The sequence below is a fragment of the Triturus cristatus genome, chromosome 8, assembly GCF_964204655.1.
Source record: "Triturus cristatus chromosome 8, aTriCri1.1, whole genome shotgun sequence".
NCBI classification, from domain to species: domain Eukaryota; kingdom Metazoa; phylum Chordata; class Amphibia; order Caudata; family Salamandridae; genus Triturus; species Triturus cristatus.
The window spans coordinates 1,050,124,007-1,050,143,871 of NC_140591.1; positions in this window are offsets into that span (position 1 = coordinate 1,050,124,007).

Genomic DNA, 19,865 nt, shown 5'->3' on the forward strand with positions numbered 1-19,865 from the left:
TAACATAACTATATCAATGACAAAAATAGCAATGTCTAAACTATCTAAATTTATCAATATCGAACTCACAAACACTGAAACACAAAATACAATCTAATATTAAACTATAAACACAATTTAAAAAAAATCCAACTTGCATGATCGACTATAATATTACTGAAAATAAAGACAAATATTATTTTACATCTAAAACACGTTTATAAAAGATAATAACTATAAAAACTAACCAAGAATACACACAATATACAAAAAAGAAATATTAAATTACATAAAAAAATAATTACTCACATATATAACCATATTGATTTATTATACAGTTACTATTAAAAATATACACATTTAAAAATAACATTATTACAAGAAAATGATATTAGCACACAATGTAATAAAGAAATGTAAAACTTAAAATATGTTACTAATATGACTCAACAAAGGAACATATTTAAAAGTGAAAGAGGCACACTAATTAGCGCCCACCAAAATGCAATATCTGAAAAAACCTTCAAACTTCACAAAATGTAGCCAATAAAATATACCACAAAACAAATTAACCAATACACATAAAAACATAACTGAGTGAACACTATAAAAAGAGCACAAACTTCACTTTTTTAACAGGAAAAATGTAACAACTGCAAGAAAATGACACACTACTGGAATGTTTAAAGAAAAGCCAGAAGGAAGAGATAAAGAAAAGAAAATAGCACCTTCAAAAGTAAGTGTAAAAGTTATATGGATTACAATGTAACCTGACATAGTTTTTAAATGCAAATCTATAAATAAATATACTAATGTTTTTCTTTTATTATGTGCATTAATCCTTAGCTACTAAAGAATTACTTTAGCAAAAGTTAAGCAGTACATACCAAAAAATACAACGCCAAACTCATAAACAGGGACAGATGCACTTACCACGTAAGTAAAATAAACACAACTCTAAAAATACCCCCCTATTGATTAAATTTAAAACTGAAGATCAACTCTCCCAATACTTACCAAACCTGTGTTTCTATCATGTAATTAATCATTTTTTCACCAATAGAAAAGGAAAGTCCACCTGACCCAATCCCGACGACATCAAAGAGAAGCGGATACAAATCAAGTGAAACTTAAATTGCGTGTACACATATAAAAGTATAAAATGTATGGATGTTTAATTTATATTAGCAAACTTTATAAACATTTTCAAACAATAATTACTTTTAAAATGATGCTACTGTACTTTCAGACAGAAAGCCAGAAAGAGAGATATGTATCACATCATAGAAAGGTAAACAATTACTTTCGCACATGAGATACACATAGAGCCAGAAAAGCACAATCACCATGAAAGTGAATTAGAAATGCACTAAATGTTATGCAATCGTTTGTTAAAGGAGGACTACAATTATGTTGTAATTAACGTTGGAGCACACAGCCATCCCTCAAATATAACAGAGAGAGAGGTATTCCACATACCTTAAGATTTAAAAAATGTAAAGCACGAGTTCCCAAGAGCCCGCTACTAACATTTTAATAGATATACACCGACACATCACAGGTCAGATACCTGTAATTCCTACTTGTATCTTTTACTAAAAAAGCCACTAAAAAACATCAAATCAAACCCCACCTGCACCTAAAAGTTAATGAGAAATACAAATTCCAGACATCTAACTACACATAACAATGAATCATTCCTCCTACGGGATAGCCACAATAACCACAGTAGAACTGGAGGGGAACTTATAAGACTAAGACAATGTGAAATGTGGATGATAGATTGAATTTTTAAATTGCGCCCTCTATCAGGCAAACCGCCACCATACATGATGACTATCACAACAGTAATATATCTCACATGTATGCCCTACTTCCTAACAAACAAATTGAAATTTACTATAAAATTTTAAAGCACATCAAGGTAGACTTTCACAACTGCACTCCACACAAAATTATAACAGAATTTGAACAGTCAATGCTAGAAACCATACTTACACTATACCCACACTCAGCTATACAAGCTTCCTATTACCACTTAGACCAAAGCATTTAGAAGCATCTGGAGAAATCTGCACTAAGTACAGCATATGCAACAAACAGCCAGGTTTCCTATTAAATTGAAATGTAAAGCTAATAGCTCTAGCATATGTATCTGTAACTGATGAAGCTAACCATTACAACATGTTAACAGAATCCTTATTTCTACTGAAAAAATGAACAAAACCTAAGTCAACTAATGGACTACTTTGAAAACACTTGGGTTGCCACACTGTACTGCTCTGGACACAGACACCAAACACAATTCCAAATACTATGGTTAAAAGTCTATGACAGTGCTATGGCTCAACAAGCCAAAACCAACAACGCAGTAGAAGAATGGTACAATGCCTTCCAAGCCACACTAGGAGGAACACAAGTAACACTCTAGAAATTCATAAAAGCCCTTGAAAAAGAACAAATCTTCCAACAAGTAAGGATAGAACAGTCAGTAAACCAAAACAAATCTAAAAATAACTAAACTGAGCAGGGAGCTGTACAAAGTGCTAGCAATTCAAAGTCAAACGTTTTGAAAATAATAAGGAGTAGATTACATAGAAATTATAGCACAATCACTATTGTAAGCTATCTACCTTCCAATATACTCACAATCAAAATAGACACCTAACACCACTATAACAAACAATTTGAAATAATTATGAGAATAATTATTCTATAAATCACTCTACAATACAAATAATTAAGTAAAAAATAAGACTGATAAATAAACATCCTTTATTTCAAAATGTAATTAAAGTTATTCATAGAAAATCCCAAAACATGCAATATAAAAAATATAGAAAGCAGCTTATGAATTAAAAACATGCAAATACAATATAAAACTTTTCCATTGCGGTAAAAGCAAATGCATATACATAGTAAAATATAACATTCCCAACCCAAAACTAAATAAATAAATAAATCATACTTACTGTAGCATATCTGAATTTCGCGAGACAGCTCTACTTCCTAAAAATACAATACATAAAAAAGTCAATACAATTCAAACATAATACAGCACATGACGGTATGTACAATTACATAGTACAACCACCAAACTACAGTTAGGCCTAAACTTTATATCAATGCAACACAAACTGCCACTAAACAACCTTACCAAATAAAACTAACATCTTAACCCACATAAACTAAATCTACCCACATCCCCCTATCCCTAACCCCTAAATAAAATCTTAAAACTGGTATTGCCTTGTCTGGCGAATAGTAACAAGGAACCACAACGGACATAGAAAAACTCACCCCAAAATGGCAGTCAGATACTACAAAATCTAAGTACCAGTAAAATAAAAAGGCTGCTAAATGAAAATAGTAAAAATAATATTTTCCAATAGAAATAAATAGCAATGTTTCAAAAATGTATATAAAAGTGTCTATAATTATATCTAAAATTGTATTAAAAATACTAAACAATGTATTGAACAAACTTAAATGTATATGTAAAGTATAAATTAATACTACTATGGAAATATATCTCTTTATTAAATGTCAATAATTAATATATTCACTAATAAAAATGCATTATAAAAATGTAAAAACACAAAGTAGCATGTGTAAAAATTATATGTGTGAAAATGTAATTAAACACCATTTTTGTATACATGTTTATGAATGTATGTCTTAAAAGTGTGTTTAAAAATACAGTACATGTGATGCTACAGGATAAAAGTACATAAATATTATACCAATTTAACTGTGAAAAAATATGTATTTGTTTTCCATGCAAAAAATGTAAGAATCAGAAATAAAAATTAAACATGTACATTAAACAAAATTCATAATAAAGAAATATGTTAAAACCTTCAATTTGTTTAGTTAATATTGTAAAATCTACACACAATACATAAGTACAAACGAAAACCATTTGGGGGAAAGAATTTGATACAAAAATTTTAACATTTACTATTTCTGGACCAGATACAGCACACCTTTCATTCTGGGGCACATCACAGCCTCTCCCGATTAGACTATTGTCTCCTACCTGCTGCACAGGTCGCCTACATAAACAAAATCAAACATCTGGCTAGAGGTATCTCCGATCACTCGCTCGTCTGGGTTCACATGGTCCTTAGTCCGAGTAAGGTGGGGAGGTTAGCCCAATTAACCCTTGGCACCTTTGTAACCATAAAATCCGCAAAGAGATTATTAAAGTCATGGACGAATATTTCGCTGATAATGTGGGATCAGAATCCTCTTCCCAGACCCTGTGGGAAGCATTCAAGACTGTAATTCGGGGGCAAGCCCTGTTACTGATATCTGGCTCCAAGAAAGATAAACAGAAAGAAGTTCTCAAACTCAAATCTGACATTTACAAACTAGAATCTGGGGTGGTGCCAGAGAAGCTTCATTTACTGAGCCTAAAGCAACATGGCTACCAGGCTCTGGTCACAGATAGGGCCAAGACCCTGAGCAGGGAACAACAGGGCAGGATCTACGGTTTGGGAGATAAAACGGGGAAACTTATAGCTTGGCTGGACAGAAGGGAGTGGGCGGACCGGCTGGTCCTGGAGCTTGAGGTGGGGGGAGACATCTCGATTACGGAACTGCAGGACATAGTGGACAGGTTTGCTGGGCATTTTCAGACTGTAACTTCCCACACGGAGGTGGATTCACAGGAATTACTGCGTGATATTACACTTCCCCGCCTCTCTCTTGAAGACCGAGACTACATGGATAGCCCTTTGACAATGGATGAGATAGCACAAGCGATCCGCTCATTAAATCCCGGGAAAGCACTAGGCTCCAATGGCCTCTCCATTGAGCTATACAAACTGAGACCGGACAAACTTGCCCTTTATTTGAAATCTATGTTTGAGGAATCTAGGGAAGCAGGAGTACTGCCCAGGGAGCAGAGAGTAGCCACAATTGTCACTATTCATAAACAAGGAAAGCCCAAAACCGACTGTGCCTCGTACAGGCCAATCTGTCTCCTAAACGCTGAGCCCAAAATATTGGCCAAACGTTTAGCTAACCGCTTAGTCAAAGTGATCAGTGGCTTAGTGCATCCAGATCAATCCAGCTTTATGCCTCATAGAAACACGGCCCTGAACATATGCAGAGTCCACGGGGTGCTAGATAGGGCCCACACCCTTCGAGAGCCGGCTGTGAATGTGGTTCTAGATGCGACCATGGCCTTCGATACCATTGAGTGGCCCTACCTCTGGGCTGTTTTGGCAAAGTTGGGATTTGGTCAGGAATACATCCGATGGGTGCATCTTTTATATTCTGAACCACTGGCTCAAGTGGTGGTAAATAACAAATTATCAGCTCAATTTCTGCTCAGTAGGGGAACTCGTCAAGGTTGCCTGCTGTCCCCTCTCCTTTTCATCCTGGCCCTGGAACCCCTTGCAGCCTGGATCCATTGGGATCCAATGATAAGGGGGCTGCGGCGGTCCCCAGGGTGGGAAGACCGCATCTCACTTTATGCGGATGACATATTGCTTTATTTGGCCTCCCCTAAGAAGTCTCTTGCAGTAGTACTGGACATCCTCGTAGTTTTTGGTAGATACTCTGGGTTCGCAGTCAATTAGGGAAAATCCTTGCTTTTGTTTTGAGGGAAGAACCGCCCATCCCTCCGAGAAACTGCCCAATTCAAATCAACTTGGTAGGGTTTAAGTATTTAGGGATTTTTAGGGATTTTTGTCTCGCTTGACCCCTCGGTCCGTTATGCTAAAAACCTCCTTCCCCCTCTCAGCAAACTCAAAAGTGATGGAAGACGCTTCCCCTCTTCCTCCTGGGCAAAGCCGCCCTGTTCAAAATGATGTCCCTACCAAGGTTCCTCTATGTCCTGCAAAACACTCTCGACCTGGTTCCGGCACATTTTTTCAAGGAGGTCGAGGGCTTGCAGAGGTACCTACTACAAACCACAAATTGCACTGAGTAAATTAACGCTGAATTGGTATGATGGAGGAATTAGCCTCCCAGATATCAAAAAATACTATTGGGCATCCCATCTTGCAGCCATCAACCATTGCACGTATGGTCAAGCTGACGATCCAGGCTACGCCATGGATAAATGGCTCCTCACGGGTGGCAATTACAATAGATCATTGTATTCTCGACCTGGGCGATTTGTGTTGATAGGCCCTACTAGACACTCCGTTCAAATCTGGCATGACACCACTAATTCTCTTGGTTGGAGACATAGATTAACATTGGCCACACCTCTTTGGGACTCTAAGAAACTGGGTGATTTGTGGAAAACGAAGGGGTTTGACAGATGGGACCTTATTGGGATTTTGTATATTAAAGATGTTTGGGCAGGTGGAAGGATTAAGTCTTTCAGTATGCTTCAGAGTGAATATGAACTGGCAGGCACAGAACACTTTTGCTATATACAGGTTCTGAACTCTCTTCAGTCTTCCTTACCTAAAGGGACTGTTCTTCCGGAGGCCTCCCCCCGGAGGACAGAATACAAGATGATCATCTATCCGAAAAAAACTATCTCCTTGATATATAAGAAGTTAATTAATCACATGGCAGACCCCCTCCAGACACTACGGGATAGATGGGTACATGATGGGATAGAGTTAGACAACGAGGATTGGCAAATGGCAGTATCTACCCCCAGGGTGGTGGCTATCCCAGCGCACCTGCGGTTGGTGCAGCTTAAGATCCTTCATAAGATTTACATTATGGGGCCCTGGTTACTATGCATGGTGAGGACTGACACTGGAGAATGTAGGCGGCGTTGTGGCCTTATGGGAATGTTCATACACAATATCTGGGAATGCACACATGTTAGCTCTTACTCCAAATACACGACACGATCAATGAGGTGTTACAGGTCTGTCTCTGTCCAGAGGCACAACGATGCCTCCTAAACATCTGGGAGCCTACAGATTTGAACACTCATCAGACACAATGGGCCACCCTAGGGTTCATGTTGGCAAAAAGAAACATCGCCCAACTATGGGGGGCAACGCTCCCACCCACACTAGAAGCCTGGGAAAGGAGTCTTGACTGGTGCATGTTTAGAGAGAAGACCGTGCATTTGGCTAGGGGATGCCCTAAAATGTGGTCCCGTATATGGGGCCCGTGGAATGCTTATAGAGGAGAAATTTGTACACCACCTAGAAGTATTGAACATGATGAACCACCCTCCCGATGATGTTCCCCTCTTATGTAATGAATGTTTATCCTTTCATCCGTACTTCCTTCAATGTATAAGTAATCTGGTCCTCTGTATTGTACTATCTAAACCGATGTCTGTTCAATAAAAATGTTTATAAAAAAAAACATTTACTATTTCCAATCTACTCTAACCTCTTTTGGGTGAGGTCAAATGTTCTATTTCCACTCCAATATAAACCATCGTGGGGAAGGTTTTGGATATTTAAAAGGTCATATTTACTGTTCTCACTCTAATCTAAGCCATTTTAACAAAGATGAAGGCACTAAAGGGGTTAGATGTGTTATTCCCCAAATGTAACATACTCACTCCAAACTAAGCCATTTTGGGGAAGGCATTGGACACTATGGGGCTCATTACAATGTCCGCCCGCCATCGTTGTGGTGCTGGGACCGCCTGCCAGATGTGCGGCGGTCCCACCACACATATTAAGATGCTCCCGCCATACTGGCGGGTGCATCCTGGGATTTTAACATTGCGGACAGTGCTGCTCCCTGCAGCACAGTACACAATGTCAAAAGTGCCTGCACTGAATTTCCCTGCACCACGTGGCAGGCACCACACAGTGCCTGCCACTTGTTGCATGGAAATGCTGGGGGGTACCATGGGTACCCCCAGTGCACCTCTCACATACAGAGGGGGCCTGCAAAATACCCCCGAATCCAGCCTCCGGCTGTCTTTTTGCAGTGGGATGACCGCTGCAAAAAGACAGGTGGAAAGGGATCCCATAATCCCTACGGCAATGCTGCCCTGTGCCCTGGAAAAGGACTGCCTTGCAGAACCGTGGTGGGCAGAGGCCGCAGACACATTGGGATTCCCACCTCCATCCTAATTTGGCAGTGGGAATTTCATGCGTGATGGCTGTCCTACCGCCATCATAATGAGCCCCTATGTGCCTTATTACGAGTTTGGCAGTCCGACCATCTTAGGACCGCATCCACCCCCACCAGCAGCCATGGCACTGGCAGTCCAAAGACTGCTGTAATAAAAGTTGTCCACAGGGCCAGTGGTCTGGAGGCAGGGATCTTGCAGATGTGGTGAGTACTCTACTTAAATATATTGATTCCTGTGGGTGCATTTTGACTGCATGTGTCGGATGCACACATATACATGATATATGTTGAAAAATACCATGTGCCCATAACCAGGGTTCAGCCCATATGTGGGCAGTCCTGGCAATGGGAATATGATGTGAAACAGACTCACTTGAAGATATTCGCACACAGGGTTGTAATCCTCATGGTAAAGATCCTGCTGTGAAGTGGGGACCTGGAGCAGGGGATCCACGTTGGAATCTACCAAGAAAAAGAAGAAAGGGATGAGAATGCACCCTAAATCCTTGATCACCCTCTCCTTGAAGCAGGCGTTCAGACCACAGAGGTCTGCTCGTGGAACAGGCAACACATAATACACACAGCGGTGTAGCTACCCTACACTGCCATATAGTGACTGCCTTTCCCAGGTCACAAACCCTGCAATCAGCGGTCTGCTGGCAATCTCGGCGGTCCAGCGCGATCTTCACTAATCTAATTTGCCCAACTCAGACCGCTGAGCTCGGACTTCCAGCCCCAATACAGCAATCCATGAGACTGTGAAACCCGTAATAAGGCCCTAAAAATGTCAACTTGCTATTCCCACACTAATCTGAGCCATTTGGACTAAGTTGATTACATTTAATAGCCCCAAAATGTAATATTCTGACTCCAAACTGAATCAATCTGGGGAAGAGATTGGACACTAAAATGGCAAAATCGAATATGGTGTTGGACAATAAAAGAGAAGTATTTCCTATTCCCCCTCCAAATTAAACCATTTTAGTAAAGGTATTGAACACTAAAATAATAACATTTACTATTTCAACTCCAAACTAAACCATTTGGGGAAGGTTGTTGGACACTAAACTGGTTATATTTGCTAATCTCACTCCATTCTAAACAAACATAAAACAACATTACATACACATAAATTCAAATAATTAATAACTACATTAGAAACATTTCGGAAATAAGAAAAATTAAAATTAAAATTTATAACTCAAATATTTTTTTTAAATTGAAACCTTAGCAAGAACAATTTTCAATTGTACGTATATATTTCAAATTAAAAATGAATAAATAAATAGAGTAAAAAATGTAATGGAATTAAAAAAAAATTTCCACATAAATATGCTTTAAAAATCTCACCACCCTTTTCCTATATAAATCTGACATCCTAGTACTAAAGCATTTATTAAACTTATTTTTCTATTCAGAAATTTCAAAATAAATAATTTAGAAATAATATACAACAAACATTGTAATAACTTTTTAATCTAAATTTGCATAACATCAAACTATTTTAAATTGAAATACATAAGTGATAACAACCACAACTATTTTTTGAAAATATTGCAAAAAATAACGTTCTATAGGATGACATTTAAGTGAATGATTTATTTTACAACAAAGGGCCCGATTCAGATCTCACTCGGAAAGCCCTACTCCTGACTCGGTCCCGTAGAGCTTTCCGAACGACTCATGCTCCTGGGCTCCGAATGCCCGAGTACGATGCTTGTATGCACTGATGGACTCGGGTTTCTCGGAGCCCCATTGAAGTCAATGAGAGCCTGTTGTACGTCACGTACATAGGCTTCCATTATGAAAAAAGTATGTTGTGGAAAAGGGCACCCTCTGTCGTGGGTAGGTGTCGGTGCCCCCTACACCATACATGCATGTGTAAGGGGGACCTTGGGTCCCCCCTGTGAATGAGTCGTAGGGCTATGGGTGAAAGGGTGCTGCTACGGCCCCCCAAAGTCCCCTCCCCAAAGCTTTTTCAAGTCGGAGACTCCGAGTCAATGTGGCTGCTCAACGCTCGCATCGTACATGGTCGCTTGTAAATCGGACCCATTGCGCTGCATGAGTCGGCCATGTTGTAGTCGTCCAGAGGTCTTCGCTGATGGGCATGAGTCACTCAGAGCGCAAGGCGATATTAACATCGTACTCTCTCGCTGCTACGGCGGGAAGAGTTGGTCGGAAATCGCGCTCGCGACTCGGATTCTCATCTGACAGATGCCGTCAGGAGCCCTTCTGAGATCGGAATCGGGCCCAAAATGTTAGAAACAAGATTAAAAATGATATACTTACCTTCATTATTTGTGTCCACAATATTTATGATGTCAAACTACTTCTATAATGATATTTTTCTATCACAATATGTTTTTTTCAATATTCTGTCCATACACTGCTGAAAACCTTTGCAGTCATTTAGTTTAGTCCTGGGGGTCAGCATCCTGTCAGCCGACACCTGCAAAAGAAGAGAGAGAATGGTTTATAATAATCCCCAGAGCAAAGAAAAGTAAAAGCCAAAGTGTGTGCCCATACATTCCAAAATCCAATAGACAAGCACTAAAGCATTGAATTCTAGCCAAGAATCAGACTTACTTGAAGTAGTAGGCAACTAGAGACATTGTGGCAATGTTTATGATAAAACAAATCTAGAAACATTAGACCATCACCGACGGCCTGTATAGCGGTCTGACCGCCACATTACAATGCAGTCTGTTGGACCGCAGCTGTTGGAGGGGCAGACCGACGCCTCCGACAGGCTCAAGGACCCCATAGGGCATCGGTCGAACGATAATCCCTACAATGAAGGCAGGGCCTTTGCAGGCACCACTGTAGGGATTACAATGTCTCTTGCACACAGTCTTTTCATTGTGGTCCCACTGTCATGGAAAGCTGTCGGAAAGTGAATTTGTGGGCTCCAAGCAGGGCCCTAGTCCCCTGTGGGCCACTGGAATGTGCCCCTGGGGGCACATATAGTGCCCCCATGCACATTCATGCACCGTGTGCGAGGTACCACATGGTGCCTGGCACATGGTGCATGAATGTGCACAAAGTCCTCAATAACACTACGACTTGTGCTGCAGACGTTTTCCAGGCCCACAGCACAAGCCACAGTGCTATTGAGAACATTTATGACCACCATTGTAATTCGGCATGTGGGACCTCCGACTCCTTGTTGGGCTGTCCGATTCCCGCTGTAATGGCCATCATAATAGGCCCCATTGTTACAAATCCAAGACTCTGTGGCAAACATTGTTGCTAGAAAACTTTCATAACAAAGTTCATAAACATTTATACTAATATTATGCCAAGACTTGGGACATTTATCAGAGAACCTTTTATGAAAATGTGAATGTCAGAGAGTGTATTCTTCTGTTGAAATAGCTCTCACAGTAATAAGCCTAATTTACCTAGTGCATGTGGAAGTTAAAGATATGCAATTATGATTAGGATTGATTAAAATGTGAAGTATGTGAAGAAGTACTAATTATGTGATAACAATTCCAAGCAAGATAACATGAGCAAGAGCAAGAAAAAGAGGGTTCAGCCTGAAGAAATCCTTCAATCGATTTAGGAAGCAGAGTGAAGGAACTTGGTAGTTCAACACAATCTTGTCTTTCTCTCAATCCCATTTTCATCTTTTTCTCTCGGTGCTGTCTCAGAGTGGGTGTTGAGTTTGCTTGCTCTGGATAGGACAGTTGGGTGTGGGTGGCTTCAGTTTCATGCATTGCTCCAGCTGGATCATAGGACCACAGATTAGTCAATCTCTTTTAAAAGCTTACAACTAATCTGTGTCTGACAGGTGTAAAAATTAGAAGCATTCACAGATAACGTGTTCACCTACTCCTGCAGTACAGGTTATAGCAGGAAAATAGGAAACCATTAACTAATGGCACGTTTGTCTATACACTTTGAATGGTAAGAAGAGAATTGTGCTTCCTGTCTGGGATAAAATGACAATATGTCATAAGTATGGCATTTTTTATATAAAATATATTGAAGAGTAGAAAACAAGCATGAAGGGCAATATGTTGGTAACTCCACTAAAGGCATGCATGAAAGTAATCACAAAAAGGTATTTGATTTAATTTATGAAAGAAGCCAATTGAAAGAAGGTGAGGAAGTTTATATGACTGTTGGCAGTGCAATCGCAACTGTAGTATTGGATTCCAAAACCCAATAGATCCTAGTAATCTTCAGGCCTTCTATTCAACTATACCAACATTAAGCTCCTCATTATGAGCCAGGTTGAGTGGTATTTTTGGGAGAGATACTGTTTCATCTCATCACAACTAACCTGCTTCTACCAGCCACTAATTCTAATCAGTAAAATTGTATGAGGCTTGACCACAACAGTAGCCAAGCTCCATCCCTACCTCAGCATTTTTTAGCACTTCTACTGCTTCTTTCCTGTACCCTCTCAACCCATCCTTCCTCATCTCCGTCCAGCACCTGCCCCAGCACATGTGGTAAATGTGAGCATTAATCCTCCAAAAATAGAGTAAACTAATCAGAATTATTCCCTGTAAAACGGCATCAGAACAGTTATTACCATTCTTAGAAAATTGCACGTTTCTAGCGAGGTGTTACCTCACAGTAAAGTTAATTTTGTTTGTGATGTTTGCAACCCACTTTTACTGTGCAATTTGTAATGAGGGTCAAAGTGGTATTATTTCAGGTTACATTTAAACTAAAGGGTTCACTAGCAACAAATATAGTTGAAAGTATGCAGAGTTGATCCAGTTGATCAGAGAAATATTTTGGCTGCCAAAGAGAAGCTATATTTAGTAGGCAGCAAGACAAGCCCAAACACTCACGTTCACCTTCATTACCCTCCTCAAGCAATAGTAAACCATGATAAGTGTTATAGGATGAGTTGATGAATACAGGCATAGAAAGGCACACGCTCTATCTAGAAGAGAGTTCTGAGGAAATTGTACTAGCAAGATGTTACCTCACTGTAAAGTTAATTTTGTTTGTGCAGTGCACCCCACCATTAGCATGCAGCTGGTATTAAGGGCCAAAATTGTATTATTTCAGGCAGCATTAAAACTAAAGGGTTCTCAAGTGGTGAACACATGTGTAAATATATGCAGGTTTATTTATACAGTTGATCAGAGAAATTATCTTGGAAGCCGAAGAGAAGCTGTATTTAGTAGGCAAATGGGTAAAGATGCCATTAAGGGATTTATTTAGAATACACAGTGATACAATTTAAAACTCTTATTCTAATATAAGCTTTTATCAATTGCTTAATATTAAATTAATTCTTACATTTTGTTTGAACAATATCAATCCACTCTGAATACAAATAAGGAATTTAGTCAAAGAATATACAAACACGGGTGTATATAAAAAGAATTTTAGATTTTTCAAAGAATTTTTAGAGGGTACTAAGAGTATACACATACAATGTAACAAGAGGAAATTCGATAACATTTCCATCGCCCTACAGTATTACATTTGTAGACACTTTTCCTTATATAAGTAGATTTTCGAAAAAGTGTCTTAGGTCGACGTTTCGGTCTCTTATGCAATCGTCCATGAGACCATCTTCAGGACTATTGTGTACTATATGGATGACCCCTGAAGTCGATTAAAATAATCCTAGTAGCTGCACACTGTTAATATTTGATTGCGATGTATATGGTCGCAGGCAGTCTTTTAACAAGTGTCAGCTTTAATGGATGTCAGAACGATCATCACAAACAGATGATATTCGTAGACTCGTATCTTTGCTTAGTTTCCTTGAGAGGAGTACATCAAGGTAAGGCTTCAATTATGAATGAATCTGATAATTAATTCCTCGCCGGGGAGTTTTAGCGCTCTCGATACAAGTCTGATGCAGTAAAGATATGAGTCTACGAAAATCATCTGATTGTGATGATCGTTCTGACATCCATAAAAGCAGATACTTGTTAAAAGACTGCCTGCGACCATATACATCGCAATCAACTATTAACAGTGTGCAGCTACTAGGATTATTTTTAATCGACTTCAGGGGTCATCCATATAGTACACAATAGTCCTGAAGATGGTCTCATGGACGATTGCATAAAAGACTACCTGCGAAAGTGATTGTTTAAAAATGAGGTTAGATCGGTAAATACAAGCAAAACCACCCCAAGACAGTTAGTGCGAACTTGACGGATGATAGAGTAGCTCGGTGGAACCAGGATGTCTAGAAAAGTAGAAGAGGAGTCATTTAGCCAGGTTTCAGTGAGAATAAGGAGTTCCAGGTCCAGTTTGAGTTATAGGTCCTCTATGTCGGCAGCATGTTTCACTGCTGATCTGCAGTTGAATAGTGAGCATTTTAGGTTGGTTTTGGTGATAGTAATAGATGAATGTGCAATGGGGAAAAGTTTGAGGTAAGATTTGTTCATGAGTCTGGGCTTGGTATGCGGATGCCCTGGCAGTTGGGTGATAACGGTTTGAATCATAACTGAAGGTGAGACATGATGAGTTGGGGCGGGGTCAAAATAAAGAGAGAAAGGAGAGGATATATTTGGTTGAAAGGAATTTGACAAGTCTGTTGGTTCAAGTGGAATGGTCTAGATTATGTTTGCATCTCCGGGAAACATCCATTACAACGCTTTCATTACATTGCACTGCTTTTACAAAGCATCTGTTACAACGCAACTGCCTTTACATCGCATGTCATTACCACACATGGAATGCATGACATTACAACGCAAATATTTACAACTCATGCCTTTACAATTAAGTTTTTACATCACAACATCCATTACAATGCATGTTTTTACAACGCATGCCATCACAACGCATTTTTAGAAACTACATTTACAATGCATTCTATTACAATGCATACCATTACATTGCATATTACTTTTAGGGCAACAGTAGGGTAAGTGTTGGATAGTGTACGGGTAAAATTTACTATTCCCACTCCAGTGAGTGCAACAGTAGGGTAAGTGTTGGATAGTGTATCGGTAAACATTACTATTTCCACTCCAGTGAGTGCAACAGTAGGGTAAGTGTTGGATAGTGTAGGGGTAAAATTTACTATTCCAACTCCAGAGAGTGCAACAGTAGGGAAAGTATTGGATATCGAAGGGGTAAAAATTACTATTCCCACTCCAGTGAGTGCGATAGTAGGGAAAGTGTTGGATAGTGTAGGGGTAAAATTTACTATTCCAACTCCAGAGAGTGCAACAGTAGGGAAAGTATTGGATATCGAAGGGGTAAAAATTACTATTCCCACTCCAGTGAGTGCGATAGTAGGGAAAGTGTTGGATAGTGTAGGGGTAAAAATGACTATTCCCACTCCAGAGAGAGCTACAGTAGGGAAAGTGTTGGATAGCGAAGGGGTCAAAATGACTATTCCCACTCCAGAGAGTGCAACAGTAGGGAGCCCCTTTTGGACATTAGCACCAGCAGCACTTTGCCTACTGCACGTCGTCACTTTGCCTGGGCTTACCTTGACTACCGGGAGTACCGGGACCACATGTCCCAGCATCCCAAGCACCAGGAGGTGCTAACATGGTTCCTCTGTGCCTGATGGCGCATAAAAGTGGCCTCGGGCTCCCACAGCGCGGGAGCCCCTTTTGGACAGTAGCACCAGCAGCACTTTACCTACTGCACGTCGTCACTTTGCCTGGGCTTACTGGGACTATCGGGACTAACGGGACCACATTTCCCATCATCCCAAGCGCCAAGAGGCACCAACGGGGTTCCTCTGCACCTGGCGGAGCATAAATGCGGACTTTTGGACAGTAGCACCAGCAGCACTTTACCTACTGCACGTTGTCACTTTGCCTGGGCTTACCGGGACTACCAGGACCACATTTCCCAGCACCCGAATTGCCAGGAGGTGCCAACGTCGTTCCGCTGTGCCTGGTGGTGCATAAAAGCGGCTGCAGGCTCTCTAGAGCGAGATGCGAGTGGCCGTGCCCGGGCAAAGCCTGGGCCAAGGGCGAACCCGTCTGTGCCCGTCTGCGGCTGGACGAGGCTGGGCTCGTCCAGGTCCTTGGTTGATGCCGCAATTTGCTGCTCAGGTGGCCAATAACGTGATATTCAAGGTAAGAATATGGGGAAACGTAAAACAACTATCACTACCAATGAGGATCGCCCATTAATTACAATCATTACTAGTTTCCTGACTACCACTATTGGGGCTATTACTAGCGAGATCAAGTCTATGGAGGATAGACTGGGGGCCACAAAATGGGCATTAGACAATAGTACATTGCCAGAACTGGAGTGCCCTACAGACAGTGACCAATTGAGGACCTTTGACTCACTAATGGGTGCCATGGCATTGAATGGTTTGGAAGCCCCTCTAAACACAATTAATACCAGTGTTAACCAGCAAGGCTGTTTTTGAGATACCTCCCCCCCGCCTAAACCGTCAAAGGCATGCGGCAAGCTTAAGAAAGATGCACTGCCACCAGTAACTCGCAAGAAAACATTGGTACCTCCTGTAAGGAAGAGTGCAAGGGCCTTTGAATCAGAAATAGACGCAGGATCGAAAGATAACGAAGTCAAAGTGGACTCACTATCGCACACCCAACTTATTAGTTCCCTTGAAGTAGTAATGAAATCACTCCTTGAACCGTTTCTAGGTATCCTGGATAGCATCGATATGTCACTAAAAAATGTTATTGGCTCAAGTTTATGTAGTCTATCTAGCCTAACTCCTGAGCCAAACCTATTTCCAATTCTGAACTACCGCTTACAGCACCATCTTCCCTGGTCACGTCCCTAAGAGATCGCCCTGCCATTGACACCAACATCTCAACCTGCTGCTCCCGGCTTCAGAAAAACAATCCCCTAATTTGGCCAGTGGTCAGCCAATTATTTCTGGGCTAACAGAGACTGGAGTGCTCAATCCTGTTGACAAGCGTCAAGACAACAGTCATTTCACATCAAGGAAAAATCATAAAAGAATACTCCATCTTCCACCTGAAGCCACTCCATTTGTAATAGTTCTTAAGAATGTGCCATCTCTGTTACCTAGCAAGGAGGAAGACCTGAATCAGTTAAAGAATAACACTGTTCATTGTCTGCCCAAAAAGTGATGATTTTTTCATCACATAAATAACGTTGAACGGGTTTCATGGGTGGGCCCACAATTAAAAATGGGACCAGGTGACTGTATTGTTGTAAATTTTAAAAATAGGTCACTCATCCATTGTCTTATGGATAGGCTTTTTTGATGTAATAATTCAAGTGGTCCCATTGAGGCAGTGCCATTAGGCTGCTTTTACAAGCCATACATACCCACAGGACATAGGCCTCCACCTTCAACTGGTAATGTCACACATGACTATTCTATTTATTTAATGCGATTTTATATAGCGCGAACATTACCCAAAGGTGTCAGAGCGCTTTACAAAAGAACCAGTTGCGTTACATAAGGACCTTGGATTACATGAGTTACATAGGATATACAAACAGAAAAAATTGCAAATGTACAAGTTGTAAAGTCACTCAAGGAAGAGATAAAAACAGAAGAGAAAATAAAATAAATTGCAAATGTACAAGTTGTAATGTCACACAAGGAAGAGATACAAACGGATAAACTCTAAAATCACATAGGAATGGTAGTAAGTACAAAGGTCTACTACATATACTAGCGATTAGAGTTCTAAATATACAAATAGTAAAGTCACACAAGGTAGAGATACAGGAAAGGACTAGGGGAGATAGAAAGAGAGTGAGGGAGGGAAGAGGTAGGGGAGGGGTTTATGAGTGATCTGATTTGGGGCTTCAGCATTATTCACAAAGGATGAGTAGTTGCCGATGTGTGAAACTGTGAGGCTTTATGCCCTGGTTTATCCGTAGTGCGACAGGGCTTTTGGAATGCCGAAAGCTCGGATGGAACGCCCACCGGGGAATAGGGGACGCCTCCCGCCGCTAATGTAGAGGGACTGACTGTTGAGATGGCACGGAGTTATCACGAGGCATTATGTCCTCCGCAGGCGCCATTTTGAAGTCAGGCAGCGCCGATTCCAGTTTGACTAATAGTTTGGGGGAGTTGTTATATAAACATTGCACTGCATGTCTCGCCCGTTTTTGTGCCTCCCGGCTATTCCAACCTTCAATTGTTTTTCTCTGTTAGACTATGTGGATTGACTACATCCTCTGGTTACTGGCTGTGTCAGACAAATTAAGCATGATCTAAAATATAGACCGTCTGAAGGCTGTTCTGGTGGCCTGGAACAATTAACATTGATTGCTGTGCCACATGCTGCTAGTCCTCCCTCTCCTGAGTCATCAGAGCTAGCTTTGTCAGTACCCAATGTTATTTCACTGGGCGAGGTGGCTCAATCTTCGGCACCATTCAATATGGCAATGCTATCCCAAAATAATTGTGAGACAATTGCCCACCCTATTGAGGAAGTGTCCTGTAGCCAAAATAGTACAGCTGTTTATGGTAGCCTCTTTTGGAATATCGCTGGCTTGTCCAACAAATTAAAATCTGAACAATGGGTTGCTCTTATTAAAAGTCATAATATTGTGTGTTTACAGGTAACCTGGATGAAAAAGCCTGCACACATTAATGGCTATGTCTCTATACGTACCCTAGCTAACGCAGCTATAGGTGGTCATTCTAAGGGTGGATTATTAACTCTGGTCTCAACAACATTGCCAGGCATAGTAGGTAAGACTCAGCTTCACTCACCTCATTTTCAAATTATTAACATTCTTTTTAGAAAAACTGTGACTTTGTTCCTTGTTAACTTTCATCATAATAATTTTAATATTAGGAACACCGCCATTGCCGAAGACCTAGAAAATGTGTTGTGCATACACATACAGGAGATAAATATGGATTGTATTGATCTTTGGGGGGGCAATTTTAATTGTAAATTATGCCCCCTATCAAAACAGTCTGCATGTCATGTATTAGATGGAGCTAGGGACAGTGGCTACCATTTTTATCATAACCCTTGTGGGAATGTTTTTAACTCATTACTTTCGAAATTTTATCTTTTCCTTACACTTGATCTTATCCAACAGGATGGTAAGAATTAGTTTCATACGTAGGTAGAGGTCAAGGGACTCTAATTGATTTTATTGCCCTTTCTGATTTTTCAGGAATTCGGTATTATTAAGAGACACCCTAAACACCCCCCTTTCTAATACTGAGCCGGCTTCTATTTGCAATTCCAATTTGTGAATCGGTATCATTTTATCGAATCGGAAATTGGAATTCATGCATACCAAAATGCATTTTACCTGTCGCAAACGGCTGGATTCTGTAAATTGGGCCCTACGCGACAGGCAAAATGCATGATACATGCGGCAAATACAATTTTTGTTGATTATCTCTCTTCTGCTATTGTCAATTTAAAACGATGAACCAGCTAGGCGCACGCACATCAAAGTACAAGTTTCTGTCTATCAGCTACTAATCGATCAATCAGCTTTTATTGCAGTAATGCCTAATTTGCAAGTGTTTTCCTTGGTAGACAGGCTACGCTTGTGTTAAAAACAGGTGGCCAGCAATTGTAGCCCTTTCCCAACATAGAATTAGATGGCTCGCACAACGCCTGGAGAAAGAAAGGCAGAATAAAAGCTATGCAGGTTAAGGTCATTTTCCCACCTTTTTAATTAATCTTAAAATCATTTAAAACTTTTATTTGAAGGAACACGAGAGAAGCTACATGTCGGGACCGGCCTTTAAAGGATGTTTGTAATTGAAAGGGATGTTAGAGGGTTCTGAAAATGGCATCTGTGGTTTTATGCCAGCTGAAGTAGTCTCAATTTTGGTTTTAACTGAGCAGCAATGGTAGAAACGATAAGAAAATATTCATCAGGTCTGATTCTCTTGCTATTTACTGTTCAGGTCTTAGAAAAAAAAGGTGACCTCAAGAATCACCCTCAATAAAATACCCCGTTTTCACTAA